Source organism: Trichechus manatus, unplaced genomic scaffold, assembly GCF_000243295.1.
Source record: "Trichechus manatus latirostris isolate Lorelei unplaced genomic scaffold, TriManLat1.0 scaffold00305, whole genome shotgun sequence".
Taxonomy (NCBI): Eukaryota; Metazoa; Chordata; class Mammalia; order Sirenia; family Trichechidae; genus Trichechus; species Trichechus manatus.
In genome coordinates this window covers 698,567-710,810 of record NW_004444241.1, presented here as the reverse complement: position 1 = coordinate 710,810, position 12,244 = coordinate 698,567, and the positions used below count along the sequence as shown (strand labels likewise).

Sequence of the window (12,244 nt, the reverse complement as noted above, 5' to 3'; positions counted from 1 at the left end):
GGCCGCGTGAGACCCCGCGCGCGCTCGCGCCGACCCCCCACCCACCGCCGGCTCCCGTGTGCGAGGCCTAGTGCGCGTCGCCTGGCGCCCGGGCCATCTTCGAGCAGGGACAGGGTCACTACTTTCCCTGTCACCCACTCCTCAGACACTGTGCGCAGAGCCTATTTCTTTTGTTTTTGGGCCTGCGTACCCCTCCCCGGGTTATCCTTCAAGGGTCCCTCTCTTTCCTCTGCCGATTTGGGAACCGTCCATCTCGTCCTCGCCGACCCGGGACGGGGCTCGGGGCCGAGGACGATTCCAGGAGAAGATCTGGCCAGATCTGGGGAGTTCGTCCTTCCTTTCCCGCTTGCCCAGCCTCGGGGATCCCTGGGGCGTCCCTGGCACCATTCACGGGGGTGCGAGGTTGAGAGCAGCACCTGGGAGTTCCTGGGCCACGTCCTCCCAGCTGCCAGCTTTGCAGACACCTCCACCCCTCAGTGTCGCTCAGGTCTTGGAGGCAGGGAGGTGAGTTAGGGGGATCCGGCTGCCCAGACTTCTGTTCTCTGCCCAGCTACCATACCTAACCACCCCACACAGAAAAAGGAATACGCTGATTCAGAGCAACACGATCATCTGCATTTTATTTGCATCTCATTTGCAGGTTGTTAATTTCCAACTCTGCTCCTTCCATTCTAGATTCCTTCTCTCTCATCTCCCCTCAAACTCCCCAGATGCCCAGAAAAAAATACTAGTTGGTCTTTGCCAAGATAAACTCAGCCTTCTCAGCAGGGCTGCCCTGTGGTCTCAGCGGTAGCCTTTATCCAGGGCAACAGCAACAGCCCGGGTCCTAGTAAGACCACACCTTGACTGCAGGAAAGGCTGTCTCTTTTCACCCAGCAGAATTAATTTGGGGGTAGGGGGGTGGGGTATAAGGTGAACAATATGATAGGCAGAGGTGGGAAAGGCTGGTCCACGGATGCTGGAACAGAACCCAGGAGTTGGAGCCCAGCCTCTGCCCTGGTGGGTTCTCTCCAGGTCCTCAGAGGTGGGAAGGGGCCCCTCCAGCCACCACCATTGTCTCCCCAGAGATGTAGCTGGCATCTTCAGAGCACAGGAAAGACACAATGCCTGCACACTCCTCTGGCTTACCTATCCTGGGAAATAGAGAAAACAAAGAAGGGAGTAAAAATCAGACAGATCAGGCCCTTGGACCCTGGTCCACAGGGAATGACGTTTCCTTAATCAAGAATTATCGGTTGTACTGGACTAAACAAAAGCTAAGAAGTTTCCTGAATACAGTCAAACACTTTGAGGGAAAGCGTAGCAGGGATAGGGGTCTGGGGACCATGCTTTCATGGGATATCTAGGTCAATTGGCATAACAAAGCTTATTAAGAAAATGTTCTGCATCCTACTTTGGTGAGTGGTGTCTGGGGTCTTAAAAGCTTGCAAGCGGCCATCTAAGATGCATCAATTGGTCCCAACCACTTGGAGTAAAGGAGAACGAAGAACACCAAAGACACAAGGAAAGAATTGGCCCAAGAGACAGAATGGGCCACATAAACCAGAGACTTCATCAGCCTGAGACCAGAAGAACTAGATGGTGCCTGGCTACCCGCAGTGACCGTCCTGATAGGGAACACAACAGAGGGTCCCTGATGGAGCAGTAGAACGGTGGGGTGCAGAACTCAAATTCTAGTAAGAAGACCAGACTTAATGGTCTGAATGAGACTGGAGGAACCCCAGAAAGCATGGCCCCTGGATTCTCTATCAGCTCAGAACTAAAACAATTTCTGAGGCCAACTCTTCAGACAGGGATTGGACTGGACTGTGGGACATAAAGTGATACTCATGAGGAGTGTGCCTCTTAGCTCAAGTAGATACAAGAGACTAACCAGGCAGCTTCTGTCCGGAGGTGAGATGGGAAGGCAGAGAGGGCTAGGAGGTAGTTGAATGGACATGGGAAATCAGGAGTAGAAAGGAGGAGTGTGCTGTCACAGTATGGAGACAGCAGTTAGGGTTACATAACAGTGTGTGTATCAAATTTCGTATGGGAGACTAACTTGAAATATAAACTTCATTTAAACTATAACAATAAACAAACAAAAAAAAAGAATTATCAGCTGTAGAAATGGTAAGTGTTCTGTTACCTATTTCCCTATATATTGTCACCCATAGGTTCTGTTACCCATATACCGATATACTTACCAAAATAACAACAATGACAACAAAAGAATTACCAGACGATTTTTCAGGACCAGTGGACAGGCTTCCCATCCATCACATAGAGTTACCACGAGGATAAGCTGTTATAATTTACTGTCAGCATAAATACTGTACTCTGCAAAAACCATTATGCATTATATTCAAATACTATAGAGACACAGTTTTTTAGAGAACACAGCACACGAAAACCCAAAGTTATAAAAGATAAAATGGGGAGCAGTTATTTCATATCAAAAGAATTTGTTTTACACGTGCATACTACTCAAGTGTCAAGGGGTCTGTGTGACCATAAACAATGTGTTTAAAAATGATTCCATTTACAGAAATTTTTTCAGGAATTTACTTTTGTCCCTGAAAGTCAGGTTCATTTTGTGAGAATGTAATAATTCTCATTGTTTGTATGAGTGATTGCATGTTAGAGAATACTCTTGACCCAACTGCCATAGAATACTCTAGATGTAGGTAGAGCGAGTAACTCAAACCTAGAAGGTCTGGATTAGTGCTTCCCCATCCTAGCTGCACATTGCAGTCATCTGGGAAGCTTAACAACAACAAAAAAGATGCCCAGGTCCTATCATGGACCAATTACAAAGAATCTCTAGGAGTGGGGCCTGAGCATCTGTATTTCAAAAAGCAGCCTGGGTGATTCTAATGTGCAGCTAGGATTGAGAAGCTTGGGGCTAGATCATTAACTGGGACTCAAGGGATGTCCATACCCTGACTTATGAATGAGTTGTGAACTAGTGCTGCAGCTCATGCCTAACATCAGAATGGCTTTAGGACTTGAGGGAGTCTGGGATGTCTGGATCAGTAAAAAGTTAGCCGTTGTTGGCATTTGTCCTTGAAGGGGATAAAATGGAGAAGAGAGTGGAACAAGAGAATGTCCAGAAGCTACATGGTACAGGCAAAAAGCTTAAAGGAAAGGGAGCCAGATGAAGGATCCTGTAGAGTTTGGCCAGCCCAATGGAGAAGAGGGTAGCTTTCTTAGGCAAGGGGAGTTCTGGGCTTAGCAAAGCTCTTCATTCCTTTTATTTGCATTGTAGAATCAGCAACCTGAGCTTTGGAAGCATGACTCTTTTTATTCCCGGGGAACTAAAAAGGTGTGGTTTTATTTTTGGTCTAGGAGCTGTGTGTCCCTCATGCCCAGAGGTGGAGGCAAACACCCAGGTGGAGAAAAGAGTCAGGGCCTCTCCAAGACCTCTGTGTTTGGTTTTTGCAATGGAAACCGACTCCGTACACACTCCACTGCAATGATACAGTGTTTATAAACTTGTGAAGCCTGTGTGTTTGTGGCAGGGGAGAGCATGCCTGCAACTGTGGGACTGAGGGGTAGCGAGCTGTGGGCTATGTCAGAGATGAAACCTTTCCATCTTTATCCCTCCAAGCCCTCCCCTGTGATAAGCCTTACCTTCTTATATGCAGGACTTCTTTTGTACTTTCCTTTCTTGCCTTGTCCATCCAGAACTGTCGGAAGAAGGAAGAAGTTAGGTGAAATCTCTACTTGAAAGAAGAGGAAACTGAAAGACAGAGGCGGGAAGAGACTGCCTGTCCTCACAATTTAGAGTAAGAATGAGGAGACTCCGTTCACTTTTTATCCCTTCCTTGGTCCCAATCTCTCCCCACCACACTTTTCTGTTTCATTCTTATCAGTGAGGCATTTTGCTGGGTCTCTGAAGAGGAAAGTCTCCCCAGTTATCACCACTTAAGGAGATACAAAATGGTATGAGTAGTCTGAATTCCTCAGTCTCCATTTATACCTCAGGAAAGGAGTGCGTGAGTGTGTATGGGGGTCTGGTCTGAGGATAGTGGCTGGCATGTGGAGCGGAGATGGAAAATCCTAGGGAGGTGGGATAAAAGTGGCTGGGAGCTCAGGAGCTAGGCAGATCCAAGAAGATGGATACCCTTCAGGGATCACCCCTTCCTCACCAAATAGCTGAATCTGGTCTTGATGAGTCCGGGTGCCAGGCAGTTCACCCTAATGTTCCTTTCGGCCAGCTCTATGGCCAGGCTCTTGGTGAGGCCCACCAAGGCTGTTTTACTAACACTGTAAGGGCCCAGGCCCTGAAGAAAAGAGAGAATGGGTTAGTCTCTTCCCTTAGTTTCCAGTTCGTTCTTGGTTCTTATCATTAGACATAAAGGCAGTGGTCAATAGGGCATCTCCCATAAAGGAGGGGTCACAGTTAGGAAACTGTCTGGTGGTTAAACCTCCTCTAGGGTAGGGTTTGTGCATGCAAAGCATCTATTTTGGGGGGAAGAACTTGGTGGTGTGACTCTAAAAGGGGTCACAAACTTCTTAGGGTGACTGGAGAGGTGGGAAGCTGTGGGATGGAGGAAGGGATGAAAGTAGCAAAGAAAGGGGTTCTTACAGGTAACTGGTTGTAGGCTGCTATGGAGGCCACAATCACCACTGAGCCACCTCTGGAGAAAGAAGAAAGCTGATACTCTTCCCAGGGGAGACCACAGCCCTCAGCCCCACGTAGGGTCCCACTGTACCCAGGCTCTCTCTCACTCTTTGTACCTTTGTTTCTCCATCTCTGGCACCACTGCCTTTGTCATCAGGGCTGTGGACTTTACATTAATGTCCAGAATCTGAAACCGAAAGAAGGGGAGGTAGCATATGAGAGAAATGAGTTGCAGGAGGCAGGGCAATGAGGAGTTACAGTAGGGTTCCTAGGATCTGTTTGTTAGATCTCAGAGGTTATCCACCCTGGCCTCACAAGTGAAGAAACTGAAGCTCAGGGAGAAGTGCCTTTTACCAGCTTATTCAGCTCGATAATGACACATTAGGCTCCGGTGAGAAAGAAAGGGGCCTGGTTCATCTGGTTTCTTAACCAGCCAAGTATGATTTAGCCCAGAATGGAGTTGACCTCTTAGCACTGCCTTGGTTTTGAGCTGGGTTTTCTGTTTCTTTCATCTAGGGAGAGGATGAATTTGGGTCTGCCTCTGGACCGTTTCTAAAGTGGGCTGTACTTCTCAGGGAAATGGGTCTGACCTCAGGCACCTGGGGCTGTTCCAGCAGTTCTCTGGCCTCTGAGAATAGGCAGTGAGATGTTCTTTGCCCTCCAGGACAGATTGCCTGGCTGGGCATTTACTGGAAAGTGGGATCATGAGGAGGCATTTTCTGCGGGAGCTGGGCCATAGGCTATAATAAAAATCCTCATGTCTGTAATTTGAAACAAATGTATGACACTTGTTTACATTGTTCTAGACACTGCTGGGATATTCCCACGCTCCCCATGCCAACTTCTTATTTTGAAAAATTTCAGTTTTACAGAAAAGTTGAAATAGAAGTACAATGAATATGCAGATATCCTTCACTCAGATTCACCATTTGCTCACTTGCCCTATCTATGTATCTATCTATATGGTTTTTGTCTGAACCGTTGAAGGTAAGATAGCATAATGCTCTATCCCTGTTCTTTAGCATATATATGCTAAGAATAAGGGTACTCTTTGACACAACCACAATCTACTATCATACTCACGAAATTTAACATTAATAATAATAATTTTATCTAATAAAATTTCCCAAAATATCTTTTTTTAAAAAAAATTCAGAGTTCAATAATAAATCAGCCATTGCATCCAGATTTGATATTCTATGACATTTTAAAACACCTGCAAACTGAAAAGAAAAATTACTTGGCTTAAAACTGATGTTCATATGGTCTGTATTTGGACTGTTCATGAAAGATGGTTCTCTGCTTTAAAGAATATCAGAATCAGGAACTGGCTCACTGAAGACCATTTTGGCACTTTGGTGTTTATGTCTGTGAAACACTGATAAACAAACTATAATATTTTCGTATCCTTAAACTTCAGTATCGGGAAATTATTGACAACATCAGAATAAATGCAAAACCATGGGAGGTCATAAAAAATGTAACATTCCCAAATCATGTGAGAGTATTAATCTTAGTAAACAAGACAAATATTTTAATCAAGGCTTTATAATTAAAGAATGTAGGTATGTGAAGTATATTATAAATATAACGTAGATTATACATGTTCAAATAAAACCAATATCCCAGCACTTAATTTTAGAGATCTGGGTCTCAGATTTTCTTGACATTGCAGTTAAGAAGAAAAAAGTACAGGTCTTTTTCAAAGGTAGTATGTTATATAAAGTGGCAACTTTGGTCATTTCACCAGAATTGGTATTTCACTCAGTTAGCAGCTATTAAAGTTTCCTAACTAATGAAAAATTATTCTTTTTTGGCAGCTGAAAAGGGGACGGGTGGGTGTGTTTAAGAGTGTATTAGTTATTGGCATATTAGCTGCCATGTATCTGCTGGAAATAAACCAGGAAGAGCAGCACGGATAAGCACGTTGGGAGGAGAGAGCTGGGGGAAGGAAGTAAAAGAAAGCTAGCAAGCAGCAAATGGAAAAAGACCAAACTGGGGAGGAGCAGAAATACAAGAGAAGGAAGGGTAAGGATAGTGGAACCACCTTTACCAGGTGCGCTCCAGGTGAGTGACAAATAGTGATGATTCCTCACATTTACACTGCACTTGACAAATGCATTTTAAAAGCAGACTGAGTTGGCCTTCAAAGCTTTCTGAAGCCACCCCTGCTGCTTTAATCCGCTCTCACCATGTCCCACACCTCTTCAGTGACATGCATTAGGTTTCCAAAGAAAGGGTTGACAGCAGCATTGGCGACCAGGATGTCAACACCCCCATGAAGCTTCAAAGCCTAGAGAGGAGTAAACTCTGGATCAGAGAGGCAGGTAAGTAAGGGAGATGCACTTATCAATGTTCAGAATTCCTTCTTAGGGACAATTGTCAAAACGACATCTCTTCTTGAAAAATTTTCTCTCCAAAGCTAACCTAAACTCTGCTGCTTAACGTTTAAAGTTGTCTTATTTCTTTTGCAGTCTTTTTTTTTCTTTTTCTTCCTACCCTCACTTCTTTTAAGGCTCTCTCTAACTCTTTGCTCTTTTCTTTATACCTTCCTTTGGAAAGCCCCTTCATTCTCATGACTTCAACTCTCACCTCAAAGGTTTTTTTCATTTTTTAAAATTGTGGTAAATATACAGGTAATAGAACATTTGCCATTTCAACAATCTTCACATGTACAGTTCAGTGACATTAAATATGTTCATCCTGTTGTTCACCCATCACCATTAACGGTTCCTGAATTTTTCTATCACCCTTAACAGAAGCTCAGTGTCCCCTAAGGGTTGTGTCTTCCTCTTCCCCTCTCTCCTGCCTGCCCCTGGTAACCACTAATAAACTTTGATCTCTATGAACTTGCTTATTCAAAATGTATTTTCTTTGTTGTGCTCCACAAGGTTTTCTTTCTTTCTTTTTTAAAAATTTTATCTATTTTTTTGTTGAGAATATACACAGCAAAACATACAATTCAACAGTTTCTACATGTACCAATCAGTGACACTGATTACATTCTGAGTTGTGCAACCATTCTCATCCTTCTTTTCTGAGTTGTTTCTCCCGCATTAACATAAATTCACTGCCCCCTAAGGTTCCTGTCATTTAAGTTGTTGTTGTCACTTTGATCCCATATAGATAGTTCTTAAAGAGCTTAATGTCCAAGGCAGACATTTTTTTCTAGTTAAGCTAAACTATTGTTGGGTTTTAAGACAACTTTAGGGGATATTTTTGGTTTAAGTTTTAAAGGCTATTTCAGGGAAATAATTTCAGAGTTTCTTCATCCTCCATGGCTCCAGAAAGTCTGGAGTCCATGAGAATTTGAAATTCTGTTCTGCAGTTCCCCCTTTTGATCAATATTCTTCTATAGAATTTTTGATCAAAATGTTCAGTAATGATAGCTGGGCACCACCCAGTTCTGGTCTCATGGCAAAGGAGGCAGTTGTTCATGGAGGCAATTAGCCACACATTCCACACCCTCCTTGTATTCTTGTGGGATCCTTCCTCCTCTGTTACTCCAGGCTAAACGAGACCAACTGTTGTGCCTTGGATGGCCACTTGCAAGCTTTTAAAGACCCCAGGCACTACACAATAAACTAGGAGGTAGAACAGAAGCACTAAACATGTTATTAGGCCAGTTAACTGGAATGTCCCATGAAACCATGACCCTAAACCTCCAAATCAAGAAACCAAATCCCATGAGGTTTTTGGTTGTACATAAGCAGCCTCAGCAGCTACTCTTTTTTTTTTTTGGTCATTGTTGTAAATATATCTATTACACAACTTTTGCCAATTCAACTATTTACAGGTGTACAACTGACTGACAGCAACTACAATAATAGGCTGTGCAACCCTACCCTTATTCAATGGGATATTTCCATCACTGTTAACCCCCCATTTCCCTCTCCTTCCTGCCTCGATAACTGCTGATAATCTTTGTTCTCTATACATTTTGCTTTTTCTTGTCTTTTTATACAAGTGAGGTCATACAATAGTTGTCCTTTTGTGATCGACTTATTCCACTCAGCTCAAAATGTATTTTTAATCCCCCCTCCCTCTTTTCACACTGAGTCTCAGCCCCGTTTCTCCAAGTGCTTACTGTCCAGTTCTTCTTGGATAAGTTACCATTACATCAAAATCAACCTGTCCGCACTGACCTTAATGGAGAAACCAGTTTAAATACATTCATAGGAAGTTACCACAAGGAGGGGCCTTTCAGATCATCTAGCCCAACGTTCTCATGGTGTAGGTGATGAAACTGAGGTTCAAGGAAGTTAATTTTTCAAAATCACATAGCTCAGTAATGACACATAAGGGCCAGCTAAGAGCAAAGTCCCACTCATCCAGTTATTGGGAGAGGGAAGTGATTTACTCAGGCTACAAAGCTAGTGAGTGGGGCAGAACTGATGTGAGAGCCTCGGTTGCCTACTTTCTAGTCCTGAGCTTTTTCTATCACAGCAAACTGAATCTTTTTGTTTAAAACTGTGCCATGTTTGGTCTAAGAAAGTTTCAAAATGATGTTGTGGGAAAAGGGTGAAGACCATGGTGTGTGTTGTTTGAGACAGAAAGTAGGCTGTACAACAGGAGAACTGTCCTGGCATTGCTAATTTGTAAGAATCCCCTGTAGGAGAGTTGGAGTCACTGGGAAACTGGCTACCCAAGTGAACTAGGATGGGGAAGACACCAACCTGCGTTTAAAGCGGTCCCACACTGAGTTATGATGTCATTTTCTTGTTCCCTTTTTCTTTTTGCCTGAAAGTATGGAAGATACGAGGCAGAACTGAGATTTAAACTGGGAAAGCCAAGAAAGGTAACATCTCACCTCCTTACTAAGTTGTAAATAGGTGATGATGGTACGTGCTTCCTGGAGTTATGAATGGCCAAACAGACGCTGCCAACAACAAGAGTTTTCAATAGGAAGGACCCTGAAACCAGACTTTGCATTTGCCCAGAACTGGCAATATTGATGCTTTGAGCAAGTAACGCTAAATGGGCCCTCAGTCAACTTTGTACTTCACAATTTGGCGCACAGAGGGGGTGTTATTAACAATGTGCACCATCTGCTAGCTTCCCATTTTAACTAATTATTTTTGCTAACTAGGTGCTAAGCCCAGTTGTTTCTACACTGCTGAAGGAATGCCTGAACCATCAACATGTAAATTTAACAAAATTTAAAATCATATAATCTTTTAAAATTAGTAGTAGCACTTTTTTGTGCTCTCTAAATTTTAGTGTCCCAGGACCAAGCCCCAGTCACCTGCCTTGGCTCTGTGTAAGGCTTGCCTATGGACTTGTGACTAGGAAAGATGTAGACTAAGTTAGAAAGTGGGGTGTGCTGTACTCTATGTGTGTGTGTTTGGAGGTGGATTGCACCAGAATCACCTAGAGAGGTTTACACTTCTGCTATGCATCCTGTCGCCTGCCCCTTCCAGGCCTATCAGCAGGGAAAGGGGGAGAAGGCTGGGTTTTGACTGAATGGAGACAGGGAACCATAGAAGATTAATGAGAAAGGCACCTATTACCTCCAGGTGTCTTCTAAGTCTTGCTCTAAATTGTGTGATCACTTCACTACAGTAATTAGGAATTGTTTGCTCTGTGTTTTGACATTGTTGTTGTTGTTGTTAGGTGCCATGGAGTGAGTTCTGATTCACAGGGACCCTATGTACAAGGGAATGAAACATTGCCCGGTCCTCCGCCATCCTCATGATTGTTGTTATGCTTGAGCCCGTTGTTGCAGCCACTGTGTCAATCCATCTCGTTGAAGGTCTCCCTCTTTTTTGCTGACCCTCTACTTTACCAAGCATGATGTCCTTCTCCAGGGAGTGGTCCCTCCTGATAACATGTCCAAAGTATGTGAGACACAGTCTCACCATCCTTGCTTGTAAGGAGCATTCTGGCTGTACTTCTTCCAAGACAGATGTGCTCATTCTTTCGGCAGTCCCTATCACCTGTCCCCTCTTGCCTTCTAGTCCTTGTCCCTGGACTGCTGTGCCTCATTAGTCCTGTTTCCTATTATGAGGCTGTCCAATCCCTGACTGAACGGTGAACTTCAGGAGGGGCTTTACCACTGAGCAAAAAAGGTGTCCGGGGCCATACTCTCGGGGTTTCTCCAGTCTGTCAGGCCAGTAAATCTGGTCTTTTTTTGTGAGTCAGAATTCTGTTCTACATCCTCTTCCAGCTCTGTCCAGGACCCTCTATTGTGATCCTGGTCAGAGCAGTCAGTGGTGGTAGCCAGGCGCCATCTAGCTCTACTGGACTCCGTCTGGTGGAGGCCGTAGTAGCTGTGGTCCATTAGTCCTTTGTACTAATCTTTTCCGTGTATCTTGTTCTCTTCATTCTCCCTTGCTCCTGAAGGGGTGAGATCAGTGGAGTATCTTAGATGTCTGCTCACAGGCTTTTAAGACCCCAGACACTACTCACCAAGGTAGAATGTAGAACATTGTCTTTACAAACTGTGTTATGCCAATTGAGCTAGATGTTCCTTGAGACCATGGTCCCCACAGCCCTCTGCCCAGCAATTCAGTCCCTCAGGGAGTTTGGAAGTGTCTATGGAGCTTCCATGACCTTTCCTTGTACAAGTTGTGCTGGTTTCCCCAGTAATGTGTACTGTCTTACCCTTCACCAAAGTTACCACTTATCTGTTTAGTTCCCCCCCACTCCTCCCATCCCTTGTAACCAACAAAGATTGTTTCTTTTTGTGTGTAAACTTTTACATGAGTTATAGAGTAGAGGTCTCATACAATATTTGTCCTTTGTGATTGACTTATTTCATTAAGCATAATGTCTTCCAGTTTTGTTCCTCTTACTCGCTTGTACTGAGTTCCTTTTGTTTGTGGATTTTTTTTTTCATTTCTTTTGTTTGTGTAGGTTTTGTTTTTACTGAGACTTTATGTTTTTCTTCTTTATTTTAATGAGTAGGTTTGTTAACTTTCTATGTGGTTACCTTGAAATTTACCCTTATCTTCCTAGATTTGAACCAGTCTATTATTACTTGGTATTGCTTGATTTCCTCTCCATTAGAAGGTTCTATATCTACACCGTTTATTCCCTTTTTTATTGTTCTGATGCTGTTGTCATTTACAGATTAACCTCTCTGGTTCTGTTTTGTAATTCTTTTGGTTTTGCATAGTCCTTAAGAGTTCATTTCCTAGGTTGGTATCTGGCTAGTACAATCCTGTGTCCTATATTCAGCCTGTGGTCTGATACTGTTTGTTCACAGATCAAAGGACTTCCTTTAATAAGTCTCATAAGTTTGGTTTGGTTTTCACATAGTCCCTTAATTTCTGTTTATCTAGAAATGACCTAATTTCACCATCATATTTGAATGAGAGTTTTGCAGGATATATTATTCTTGGTTGTCAATTTTTTTCTTTCAAGGTTTTATATATATCATTCCGTTGCCTTCTTGCCTGCATGGTTTCTGCTGAATAATCCGAGCTTAGTCTTATTTCTCCTCTGTATGTGACTTTTTGTTTTTCTTGAGCTGCTCTCAGGATTCTTTGTTTGTCTTTGGATTTAGCGAGTGCGATTATGATATACCTTGGGGATTTTCTTTTGGGGTCTATCCTATATGGGGTTTGTTGAGCTTCTTGGATGGTCAGCTTTTCATCTTTCATGATATTGGGGAAGTTTTCTGTCAGCAATTCTTCA

At 43.5% G+C, this 12,244-nt stretch overlaps 1 pseudogene; it reads right to left on the bottom strand.

Annotated features, from left to right (window-relative positions):
• Positions 1-876: 876 nt before the first annotated feature.
• Positions 877-12,244, bottom strand: part of LOC101342653 (dehydrogenase/reductase SDR family member 4-like) — a 17,661-nt pseudogene continuing 6,293 nt past the window's right edge.